This window comes from Dendrobates tinctorius, unplaced genomic scaffold (assembly GCF_039654945.1).
Source record: "Dendrobates tinctorius isolate UK_male_01 unplaced genomic scaffold, ASM3965494v1 ptg000432c, whole genome shotgun sequence".
In the NCBI taxonomy this organism is placed as follows: Eukaryota; Metazoa; Chordata; class Amphibia; order Anura; family Dendrobatidae; genus Dendrobates; species Dendrobates tinctorius.
This window is the reverse complement of record NW_027362095.1, coordinates 1575044-1586640: the sequence shown is the minus strand read 5'-3', so window position 1 is coordinate 1586640 and position 11597 is coordinate 1575044. Positions and strand designations below refer to the sequence as shown.

At 43.2% G+C, this 11597-nt stretch overlaps 3 non-coding genes across 3 annotated transcripts; all 3 read right to left on the bottom strand.

Annotated features, from left to right (window-relative positions):
* Positions 1-4593: 4593 nt before the first annotated feature.
* TRNAV-CAC (transfer RNA valine (anticodon CAC)) lies at positions 4594-4666 on the bottom strand. The gene has a single exon. It is a non-coding gene; the product is annotated as a tRNA-Val (tRNA).
* An 86-nt stretch (positions 4667-4752) lies between these two features.
* TRNAV-AAC (transfer RNA valine (anticodon AAC)) lies at positions 4753-4825 on the bottom strand. Its single transcript has one exon. It is a non-coding gene; the product is annotated as a tRNA-Val (tRNA).
* A 1097-nt stretch (positions 4826-5922) lies between these two features.
* Positions 5923-5995, bottom strand: TRNAV-AAC (transfer RNA valine (anticodon AAC)). Its single transcript has one exon. It is a non-coding gene; the product is annotated as a tRNA-Val (tRNA).
* Positions 5996-11597: the final 5602 nt, after the last annotated feature.

Sequence of the window (11597 nt, the reverse complement as noted above, 5' to 3'; positions counted from 1 at the left end):
CTGATGCAAGCGCTTACTGTGGTGACAACAAGCAATCGAGATCAAGAACTGAAAGTCAAAAGCTTGGATACCAAAGGGTAACAGCGTGTTTCTGCCCAGTTTCGAACTGGGGACCTTTCGCGTGTTAGGCGAACGTGATAACTAGAGTTGAGCGATACCGTCCGATACTTCAAAGTATCGGATCGGAATGGATTGGCCGATCTTTAAAAAAAGTATCGGTATCGCCGATTCCGATACCGGAAGTCCCATTCAAGTCTATGGGACTTCCGGTATCGGAATAAGAAAAACCCTGTTTTTGCCTTGTACAGCCTCTCTGGGGTCTGTACGGGCCTTTCGGGGGGCTGTGCCGGCCTGCCAGGGGGTCTGTGCAGGCTCCGGGGGGCTGTGCAGGCTCCGGGGGGCTGTGCCGGCCTGCCGGGGGGCTGTGCCGGCCTGCCGGTGGTCTTTGCAGGCTCCGGGGGGCTGTGCCGGCCTGCCGGGGGGCTGTGCCGGCCTGCCGGTGGTCTGTGCAGGCTTCGGGGGTCTGTGCAGGCATCGTCCGATGGGACTACAAGTCCCATCGGGCGATGCCTGCTACCATGACAGTGATTGACACATTAGCCAATTATGGGACAGTAGTAGTCCCATCATCCGGCTAATGTGTTGAATGTAAAAAAAAAAAAAAATACATGCTACATACATGCTACATTCATACTACATACTACATACATGCTACATTCATACTACATATATACTACATACATACTACATATATACTACATGCATGCTACATACATACTGCATGCTACATACATACTACATGCTACATACATACTACATATATGCTACATACATACTACATATATACTACATGCATGCTACATACATACTGCATGCTACATACATACTACATGCTACATACATACCACATATATACTACATACATACTACATGCATGCTACATGCTACATACATACCACATACATACTACATACATACTACATACATACTACATACATACTACATGCATGCTACATGCTACATACATACCACATACATACTACATGCATGCTACATACATACTACATGCATGCTACATACATACTACATGCTACATACATACATACTACATATATACTACATGCATGCTACATACATACTACATGCTACATACATACTACATGCTACATACATTCCACATATATACTACATACATACTACATGCATGCTACATGCTACATACATACCACATACATACTACATACATACTACATACATACTACATGCATGCTACATGCTACATACATACCACATACATACTACATGCATGCTACATACATACTACATGCATGCTACATACATATTACATGCTACATACATACATACTACATATATACTACATGCATGCTACATACATACTACATGCTACATACATACTACATGCTACATACATACTACATATATACTACATGCATGCTACATAGAATCATAGAATCATAGAATCATAGAATCGTAGAGTTGGAAGGGACCTCCTGGGCCATCTGGTCCAACCCCCTGCTCAAAGCAGGATTCGCTAAATCATCCCAGTCAGATGTCTGTCCAGCCTCTGTTTGAAGACTTCCATTGAAGGAGAACTCACCACTTCTCGTGGCAGCCTGTTCCACTCATTGATCACTCTAACTGTCAAAAAGTTTTTTCTAATATCTAATCTGTGTCTCCTCCCATTCAGTTTCATCCCATTGCTTCTAGTCTTTCCTTGTGCAGATGAGAATAAAGTTGATCCTTCTACAATGTGACAGCCCTTTAGATATTTGTAGACAGCTATTAAGTCTCCTCTCAGTCTTCTCTTTTGCAAACTAAACATTTCCAAATCCTGCAACCTTTCCTCATAAGACAGGGTTTGCAGACCGGTCACCATTCTGGTTGCTCTTTTCTGAACTTGCTCCAGTTTGTTGATGTCTTTTTTAAAATGTGGTGCCCAAAACTGGACACAATATTCCAGATGAGGTCTGACCAAAGAGGAGTAGAGGGAAATAATGACTTCACGTGATCTAGACTGTATGCTTCTGTTAATACATCCTAGAATTGCATTTGCCTTTTTTGCTGCTGCATCACACTGTTGACTCATATTCAGTCTGTGATCTATTAGTATACCCAAGTCTTTTTCACATGTGCTGTCACTTAGCCCTATTCCTCCCATTCTATATATGCTTTTTCCATTTTTATTGCCCAGATGTAGTACTTTGCATTTCTCCCTGTTAAAAACCATTCTGTTAGTTGCTGCCCACTTCTCCAGTTTATTTAAATCTTTTTGAATCCTCTCCCTCTCTTCTCTAGTATTAGCTATCCCTCCTAGCTTTGTGTCATCAGCAAATTTAATCAGTTTACCCTCAATTCCTTCATCTAAATCGTTGATAAAGATGTTGAACAATACAGGGCCCAGGACAGAGCCCTGTGGTACCCCACTTGAGACATTCTTCCAACTGGATGTGCAGCCATTTACGACCACTCTTTGGGTCCGATCACTAAGCCAGTTATGAATCCACCTAACAGTTGCCTTGTCCATTCCATACTTAATCATTTTTTCAATAAGGATTGTATGAGAGACTTTGTCAAATGCTTTGCTGAAGTCAAGATATACTATATCTACAGCATTTCCTTGATCCAACCAATCAGTGATACCGTCATAGAAGGAAATTAAGTTAGTCTGACATGACTTATTAGTTACAAACCCATGCTGACTCTGTTTAATCACTTCATTCTTATCCAGGTATTGACATACATGTTGTTTAATAATTTGTTCAAAGATCTTTCCTGGTATAGAAGTCAGACTCACCGGCCTATAGTTACCTGGGTCCACCTTCTTCCCCTTTTTGAAGATAGGAACAACATTTGCTTTTCTCCAGTCTTCTGGCACTTCTCCTGTTCTCCAAGAATTTTCAAAGATTATAGAGAGGGGTTCAAAAATTTCTTCTGCTATCTCCTTCAGTACTCTGGGGTGTAATTCATCTGGACCTGGAGACTTGAATTCATTTAGGCTAGCTAAGTGTTTCCTCACTATCTTTCTGTTTATAGATATCCTGGATTCTTCTATTCCCTTAATAGGACAGTGAATAACAGTTGATGTTACATTTCCTTTCTGAGAGAAAACAGATGCAAAATAGGAATTTAAAAGTTCAGCCTTCTCAACATCCTGTCTTACCATTTCATCATTTTCATCCTGTAAAAATCCTATAGCATCTTTGACTTTTCTTTTACTTTTGACATATCCCCAAAATCCTTTATTATTGCTTTTGACATCTCTTGCAAGCCTCAATTCATTTTCAGCTTTAGATAATCTGATTTGTGCCCTGCAGGTTCTGCAGACAGCATTATATTCTTCTTTAGATATGCCTCCCTCTTTCCATTTTATAAACATTTTTTTCTTCCTTTTTAGCATGTGCTTAAGTTCTGTGTTCATCCATCCTGGTTTCCTTAACTGCTTCCTATTCTTCCCTCTTTTCGGAATTGTTAACAACTGTGCTTTGAGAATTTCATTTTTCAAGATTTCCCATCCTTCCTGGACATTTTTGTCTTTAAGGATATCCAGCCATTGGATCCCTCCAATTCTCTTTCTGAATCCCTTAAAATCTGCCTTTCTGAAATCTAACCTTGACGTCTGAGTCTTCACAGGTCTTCCGCCTCTAGTTATCCAAAATTCTAAAATAGGATGGTCGCTACCTCCTAGGGTCCCAGCCACTTTTACCTCCTCAACCATTTCCTCCCTGTTTATAAGGATTAGATCCAAGGTAGCAGTTGCCCTTGTTTTCTCCCTTACCTTTTGGAAGATAAAGTTGTCAGCAAGAGAGGATAAGAATTTCCTTGACCTGTTAGTTTTGCCTGAGAGAGATTCCCAACAAAGATTCCCAGGACAAAGTGCATTTTGCAACACAGGAACCTTTCATTTGTCAGGCTATTGGAGAAAAAGAACAAACAGGGAAACAAAACCATGCTCCACAAAACATTCTCATGCCTTTGTCCAAAAGCCAAAAAGAAAAAGTACCTAGATGCCTGCTTTCGCACCTTGATCCTATCAGGTGTTACTTGAATTAGGAACACTTAGACACTGTCAAAAACACACATGCTTGCCAAAAGCAAAAACGGGTAGAAATAACCACATTGGTAAAAGTAATGCTCATTAAACCAGCAATAGAATATGCTAACTAAGGCTAATTAAGCCAACAATATACGTTTGTGATCAAAATAAAGAAAAGCCACATGTTTCTGCCCGGGATCAAAACAGGGAACTTTCAGGAGGATGGCAAATAGGACGGCAAACAGGACGGCAAACAGGACAATCACTACACTACAGTAACCAGACAAGAGCGTTTACTGTGGTCATGGCAAGCATTAAAGATCAAGCACTCATTGTCAAAAGCGCTAGTTTGCAAGAGGAACGCTGTGTTTCTGCCCAGTTTCGAACTGAGGACCTTTCACATGTAAAGCGAACTTGATAACCGCTACACTACAGAAACCAACCGATTCAAACAAACAAAAAATGCTGTGGTCATGGCAAGCAATAAAGAACAAGCACTGAAAGTCAAAAAGATCATTTTCCAAGAGAAAAAAAAGCTGTGTTTCTGCCCAGTTTCGAACTGGGGACCTTTCGCGTGTGAGGCGAACGTGATAACCGCTACACTACAGAAACCGGATGCAAATCCTTACTGTGGTGACAACAAGCAATCGAGATCAAGAACTGAAAGTCAAAAGCTTGGATACCAAAGGGTAACAGCGTGTTTCTGCCCAGTTTCGAACTGGGGACCTTTCGCGTGTTAGGCGAACGTGATAACCACTACACTACAGAAACCGGCTGCAGAAGGTTACTGTAGTCATGACGAGCCATCGAGAACAAAGACTCAGCGTCAAAAGCTTTGATATCAACGCCTAATGTCATGCTTCTATCCAGTTTCAAACTGGGGACCGTTCGCGTGTGAGGTGAACGTGACAACCACTACACTTCAGAAACTCCATGCAAAGCTAAAGATGTTTAAACATGCTGAAATGAACTTGAAAAAGAAAAAAACAGCCAGCCAAAGTCAAGAGGTCTTCCTCTATGTCTGAAGACAGGACAAAGTGCATTTTGCAACACAGGAACCTTTTATTTGTCAGGCTATTGGAGAAAAAGAACAAACAGGGAATCAAAACCATGCTCCACAAAACATTCTCATGCCTTTGTCCAAAAGCCAAAAAGAAAAAGCACCTAGATGCCTGCTTTCACACCTTGATCCTATCAGGTGTTACTTGAATTAGGAACACTTAGACACTGTCAAAAACACACATGCTTGCCAAAAGCAAAAACGGGTAGAAATAATCACATTGGTAAACGTAATGCTCATTAAACCAGTAATAGAATATGCTAACTAAGGCTAATTAAGCCAACAATATACGTTTGTGATCAAAATAAAGAAAAGCCACATGTTTCTGCCCGGGATCAAAACAGGGAACTTTCAGGAGGATGGCAAACAGGACAATCACTACACTACAGTAACCAGACAAGAACATTTACTGTGGTCATGGCAAGCATTAAAGATCAAGCACTCATTGTCAAAAGTGCTAGTTTGCAAGAGGAACGCTGTTTTTCTGCCCAGTTTCGAACTGAGGACCTTTCGCGTGTAAAGCAAACGTGATAACCGCTACACTACAGAAGCCAACCAATTCAAACAAGCAAAAAATGCTGTGGTCATGGCAAGCAATAAAGAACAAGCACTGAAAGTCAAAAAGATCGTTTTCCAAGAGAAAAAGCTGTGTTTCTGCCCAGTTTCAAACTGGGGACCTATCGCATGTGAGGCAAACGTGATAACCGCTACACTACAGAAACCAGATGCAAGCGCTTACTGTGGTGACAACAAGCAATCGAGATCAAGAACTGAAAGTCAAAAGCTTGGGTACCAAAGGGTAACAGCATGTTTCTGCCCAGTTTCGAACTGGGGACCTTTCGCGTGTTAGGCGAATGTGATAACCACTACACTACAGAAACAGGCTGCGGAACGTTACTGTGGTCATGACGAGCCATCGAGAACAGAGACTCAACGTCAAAAGCTTTAACCCTCCGTCAGGCGCAATATAGATTCTCCTCAGTTCATGCGCAATGTGCCTGACAAGCACAGGTCAGAAAACCACCTATAGTAGCTACATATTTCAATTTCAGGACTATAGAAGTAGTCAGTGACCTTCATAGGAATGTATTAAAAGAGATTACACCAAATCAGATGCAAAAAAAAACCATTTATTAACCATAAACTTATTAAAACTAAAAGTACCACTTTTCGGTAGTACCGCCAAATAGGCTCCAGTTATCTTTACTTAACTATTGCTTAAATATAAAATTATGGAAAAAAACTTAAAGGATATTGCACTTAGATGTTACTTAATTATTTTCTACTCATCTTCAGTGGTTTCAATTGCAGCAGAAGCGCACAGGTACTCTTAGAAAAGCAAGGCTGGCAGACGAAAGTTGCATGGGAAAGACAGATTGATTCTTTACATATTTTGCAGTCATATTTAGAAAGCCTTCTGAAACCAGATACAAATGAGCAGGTAGTACAACTGCGTCTTTTAGAAGGTGGTAGAGTCGGTGTTTGTTCTGGAACATCATTGGGACGATATCTCTTCAACTGGTGTTGCAGGGCAAGGGGCATTCCAACCGTCTTTGAACTTCTTAGGCTTAGCTCTCCACTCACCAGTTCATTAGCCAATTGTTTTAGGTACATTCTTCTGCGCATTTGTTTAAGTTCATTACCGAGGTAAATTACTTGTGAGTTGATGCCACCCACATTCAGCATTGTAAAGAAGATTACCATCGGCCAGCGTTTGGTATTTCGACTTACATTGAAATTGCCATACATTTGGTCAGCAGTGTCAACGCCGCTTTTGGTCAAATTATAAAAAGTTATGATTTCTGGTTTCTTTAGCTCCCCAGACTCTGGATCAATGGTGTAATCATTATGTAATGAAGAGACCAAAATCACATTTTTCCTCTCGCGTGGGATGTAAGAAACTAAAATCTTTCCATTACTGAACCCAAACATAGTGCTATACTGTTGTTTGCCTTTTGTATATAGAAAATCTGGCGGCAACTGCCTTTTGTTTTTTCTAACAGTTCCCACATATGACAGCTTTTTCGTTTTAAAAAAATAAATCAGATCAAAGTCAGTAAACCAGTTGTCAGCAGTGATATTTCGACCAGATCCAAACATTGGCTCAGCAATTCTCTTTACCACATCACTAGGCTTGTTGCTCACATTGAAAGGACCTGGTGGTTGTCTTCCACAATAAACTTCCATGTTCATAGTGTACATCATCCTTGCATCAACCATGGCAAAAATTTTAATTCCATATTTGTTTGGCTTTGATGGTATATATTGCCGAAAACCACATCTTCCACGGAAACCTGGAAGCATCTCATCAATAGTGAGGTTTTGCCCCGGGCAATAGCTTTTTTGACAATTCATAATAAATTGTTGAAATATGTCCCGAATTGGTGCAAGCCGGTCATAACCTTTTCGTTCTGTCCGGGTACTTCGATCATCGAAACGGAGAACGGATCAGGACTTTGAATCGTTTCAGATTCATCACAAGGCTGAATTTTTCGATGCCATCACCGTCTGTCCCCCACAGCTCCTCCAAACTTTGCCTATTTGCTCTGAAAGCACCAGCTAGGTATAACAAGCCAATAAATGCCTTGAGTTCAATCACATCAGTGTTTTTGATGTCCCTCTCTCTGGAGAATTGCTCTTTGATTGTGTCAATATACTGGTTAGTGAACCGAACAATAGTTTCCAACATGCTATCTGTAATTAGATTACTCCAACATTCCACTGCAGTTTTAGCTTTTCTAGCACTTCCAATAACTCCAGGAAGGTGTGTAATAATATTGTGGGATTCTCTGCGCTGTTTGTTCTTGGGTGCCTTTTTGTTCCACTTTGTATTTTTATCTTTGCCCAAATAATAAGCTAGATCTGTGTCTGTTTCCTCTGTATCAGTGTCATCACCATCCTGCTCTGTTCCAGAATCAGTGTTACATTCTGCTACCTCATCTTCAGATGAAATGTCACTAGATTCCTCTAAATCCTCAGTTACTGCTGGTTCTTCCTCATCATCTTCTAACAAAAAAATCTTCATTTCTTCTAAATGAAGGGGTTTAGATGAATCATACTGTTTTCTGGCCATTGAAGCAGAAAATCTGAAGCAAGAGAGAAAGAGTATGTGTTAGGGCGCAATGTGCCTTAGAAGCCACCCTCCTTTTGTCTAAGAAAACAGTACTTATGTACACTAACTTAGCATTAATCCTTCATAAAACAAGCTAAATACACAATCGTGATGAATAAAAAAAGAAAATACTAACCTTTCAATTTGTGTTGAAATCAGGCGCAATGTGCCTGAGAAGCCAAAGTGTTGATATCTGCTCACTAGAAGGTCTGCTGAGTCACTGTGATATCAGGTTTCACAGAGCCTGTAGAGTCAGGAGATAACTAGGAGGGGTGGGGTTTTCTGATAAGTGGGCAAGGAGAGAGAAGTGAAACTAATTACTGCGTGCCTGTCAGATCTATTGCGCCTGACGGAGGGTTAATATCAACGCCTAATGTCATGCTTCTATCCAGTTTCGAACTGGGGACCGTTCGCGTGTGAGGTGAACGTGACAACTAGTGTTGAGCATTCCGATACCGCAAGTATCGGGTATCGGCCGATATTAGCGGTATCGGAATTCCGATACTGACTTCCGATACTTTTGTCATATCGGATTCCGGAATCGGAATCGGAAGTTCCCATCATGCTATGAGCCTGCTTGCTTTGATTAAGCCAATGGGAATCCTCCGAAGTGTGGGCACATCCTGTTAGGCATGTAGGCATGTTAACTATTGGCATGGCTGTGATTGGCTGCCAAAATGATGTCATGATGCACTATAAAAGCCACCGCAGCCGCCATTTCTGGTCACTCTGCTGTGAATTCAGTTAGGGACAGGCTGCTGTAGAAGACTGTGAGGGACAGTTAGAAATAGCGATTCCACCAAACATCTAGTGCTTTACCCAGGCTACATAAACCACCACTGTAGCCTTCTTTGCCCTAGCAGCAGTGTTCACAGCTGTCTGCAAGGGCTGTGTGAGTGCAGCTCACCCTGTGGAGTGGGTCCTGCAGCCACGTCAGGCTGTAGGCCACCCAGTGTGATCACTGCTGCCTCATACATCTTTTATTTTTTGAGCTGCATTTTTTACATAATTTCAATCTAGTGTGCTTCCATCCGTATCCATATACGTTGGTTGCAAACACTAGTAGTAGACAGCAGAGCCTTTCTGCAGCCTTTCAGTGCTAGTGTCCACTTTGCTGCACTGTTCACGGCTGTCAGAGAGGTCTCTGAATGTGTGTGAGTGCAGCTCACGCTGAGTAGTGTGTCCTGCAGCTACGTCTGGCTGTAGGACGCTCAGCGTGCGTCAGTGCCTCACACATATTTTTATTTGAGTGCAGCTCATTTTTTCTTCTATTAGTGTGCATCCATCAGTCTCCATCTACGGTGGTTGCAAACACTATATAGGAGTACACAGCGGAGCCTTTCTGCAGTCTGTCAGTGCCAGTGCCCAATTAGCTGCACTGTTGACGGCTGTCTGAGAGGTCTCTGACTGTGTGTGAGTGCAGCTCACGCTGAGTAGAGTGTCCTGCAGCTACGTCTGGTTGTAGGACGCTCAACGTGCGTCACTGCCTCACACATATTTGTCTTTGAGTGCAGCTCATTTTTTCTTCTCCTATTAGTGTGCATCCATCCGTATCCATCAACATTGGTTGGTTGCAAACACTATATAGGAGTAGATAGAGGAGCCTTTTTTTCTGGCTTGTGCCCTGCCGGCGCAGCCAGATTTGTATTACCCAATTTTTTTGGAGCCTCATCTTTTGCATTGTAGGTTACCTGCCTGCATTGTAATAGCTCCAAAACGTTGGTGATACTATCAGTTTCAATTCTTTGTTCACATACTTTGAGTTTGTTTCCAACAAAGAAACCACAAAAAAAGTTCACCAAACACTACATTTGGAACTTGTGTAGGCCACATCAGCTCCTATTAAAGTGTAGTCCACACACACACACTTCATAAAATTAGTGTTTCTTGTACCTGTAACCAGCTGTTCAGGAATAAGCACACTAAGGCCCCCCTTTGTACTTTTCTGCCTATCTTAAGCAGTCTGGCAAGATGAAGAAGGCAGGGAGTAAGGCGCGTGGGCGTGGGCGTGGAGTTTCAGCAGGGAGAGGACGTGGGGATTCTGCAGGGAGAGGATGTGGGGATTCAGCAGGTAGAGGACGTGGGGATTCTGGGCCTGCTGCGGGCACCAGTGGATCAGCATCCCCCAGTTTTAGCAGGCAACAGTCCTTTATGCGCAGCTTTGTAGGACCTCAACGTACCCCACTGCTGTGGGAGGAACAAATTGAAGCCGTTGTCGGATGGATGGCAGCTAACGCATCGACTTCAATTACTTCCGCATCCTCTCAGGATCAGAGCACCGAAGAGCAACCATCTGTCTCTTCACCACCTGCCAAAGTGCCCAGGCAGTCAGAGAGACATGGACAGGAGCCATCACAGTCTCTACTTCTGTTCTCGGAATCTGTTGGCTTGGAAAGAGGGGGCCAGCCAAGCAGCATTCCTGAATGTGAAGAAGAGGGAGTATGCAGTGATGCTCAACTTCTTTGTCCCTCTGAATCTGAAGAGGCGAGTGGGCCAGTGCCTATGGTCAGCACACCTCAGTACGCATCAGATGATGACGAGACTCAGTTGCCACTTTCTGGTGCGTACGGTGCTGGCGAGACAACCCCGGAGAAGCAGCTGTTTGAAGAGGGGAGGGAAGATGATGAGGTCCTTGACCCATCATGGCGTGAGGAACAGGAAGGTGGTGGGAGCAGCTCGGAGGAAGAGATTCCCCTACTGGCCAAAACAGGAGGCAGAGGGAGGGGGAAGACTTGGTTGCCTGTACCCTCCACTTCGGCACCCGTTAGGAGCATTCCTCATTCCAAAGGCAAACCGGGCGCTCCCAAGAGTTGCAGTGCGTGGTCCTTTTTTGACACAGTTGCAGATGACATTTGCTTTGTCAAATGCAAGCTGTGTCATCAGATAGTCAAAAGAGGGAGAAATGTCAGCAACCTCAATACCACAAATATGTGGAAACATGTGCGCACCAAGCACAAGTTGGAGTTGCAGAGACACCCTGAAGACGTAGGCCAACGTACAGCACCACCTACCACCTCTTCAGTTCGTGTTGGGGCCTCTTCCTCCAGCTCACACACTGCTGGTTCGGCTTCCTCACAGGATCGCCAAGGAAGAACCTCTGCCACTGTTGTCCGGAGACCCTGTCAGATTCCACCCATAGCAGCACGTTCCCATCCATCACAGCCATCGGTAGCACAGGCATGTGATAATAGGCGCCCTTACTCGGCAAACCATCCCCGAGCACAGTCTCTGAATGCTGGCATTACCAAACTTCTGGCAGTTGAAATGCTGTCATTCAGGCTGGTGGACACTGACACCTTCCGGGACTTAATGGCATTGGCAGTCCCCCAATACAACGTGCCCAGCCGCTTTTATTTCAGCAGGCGAGCCGT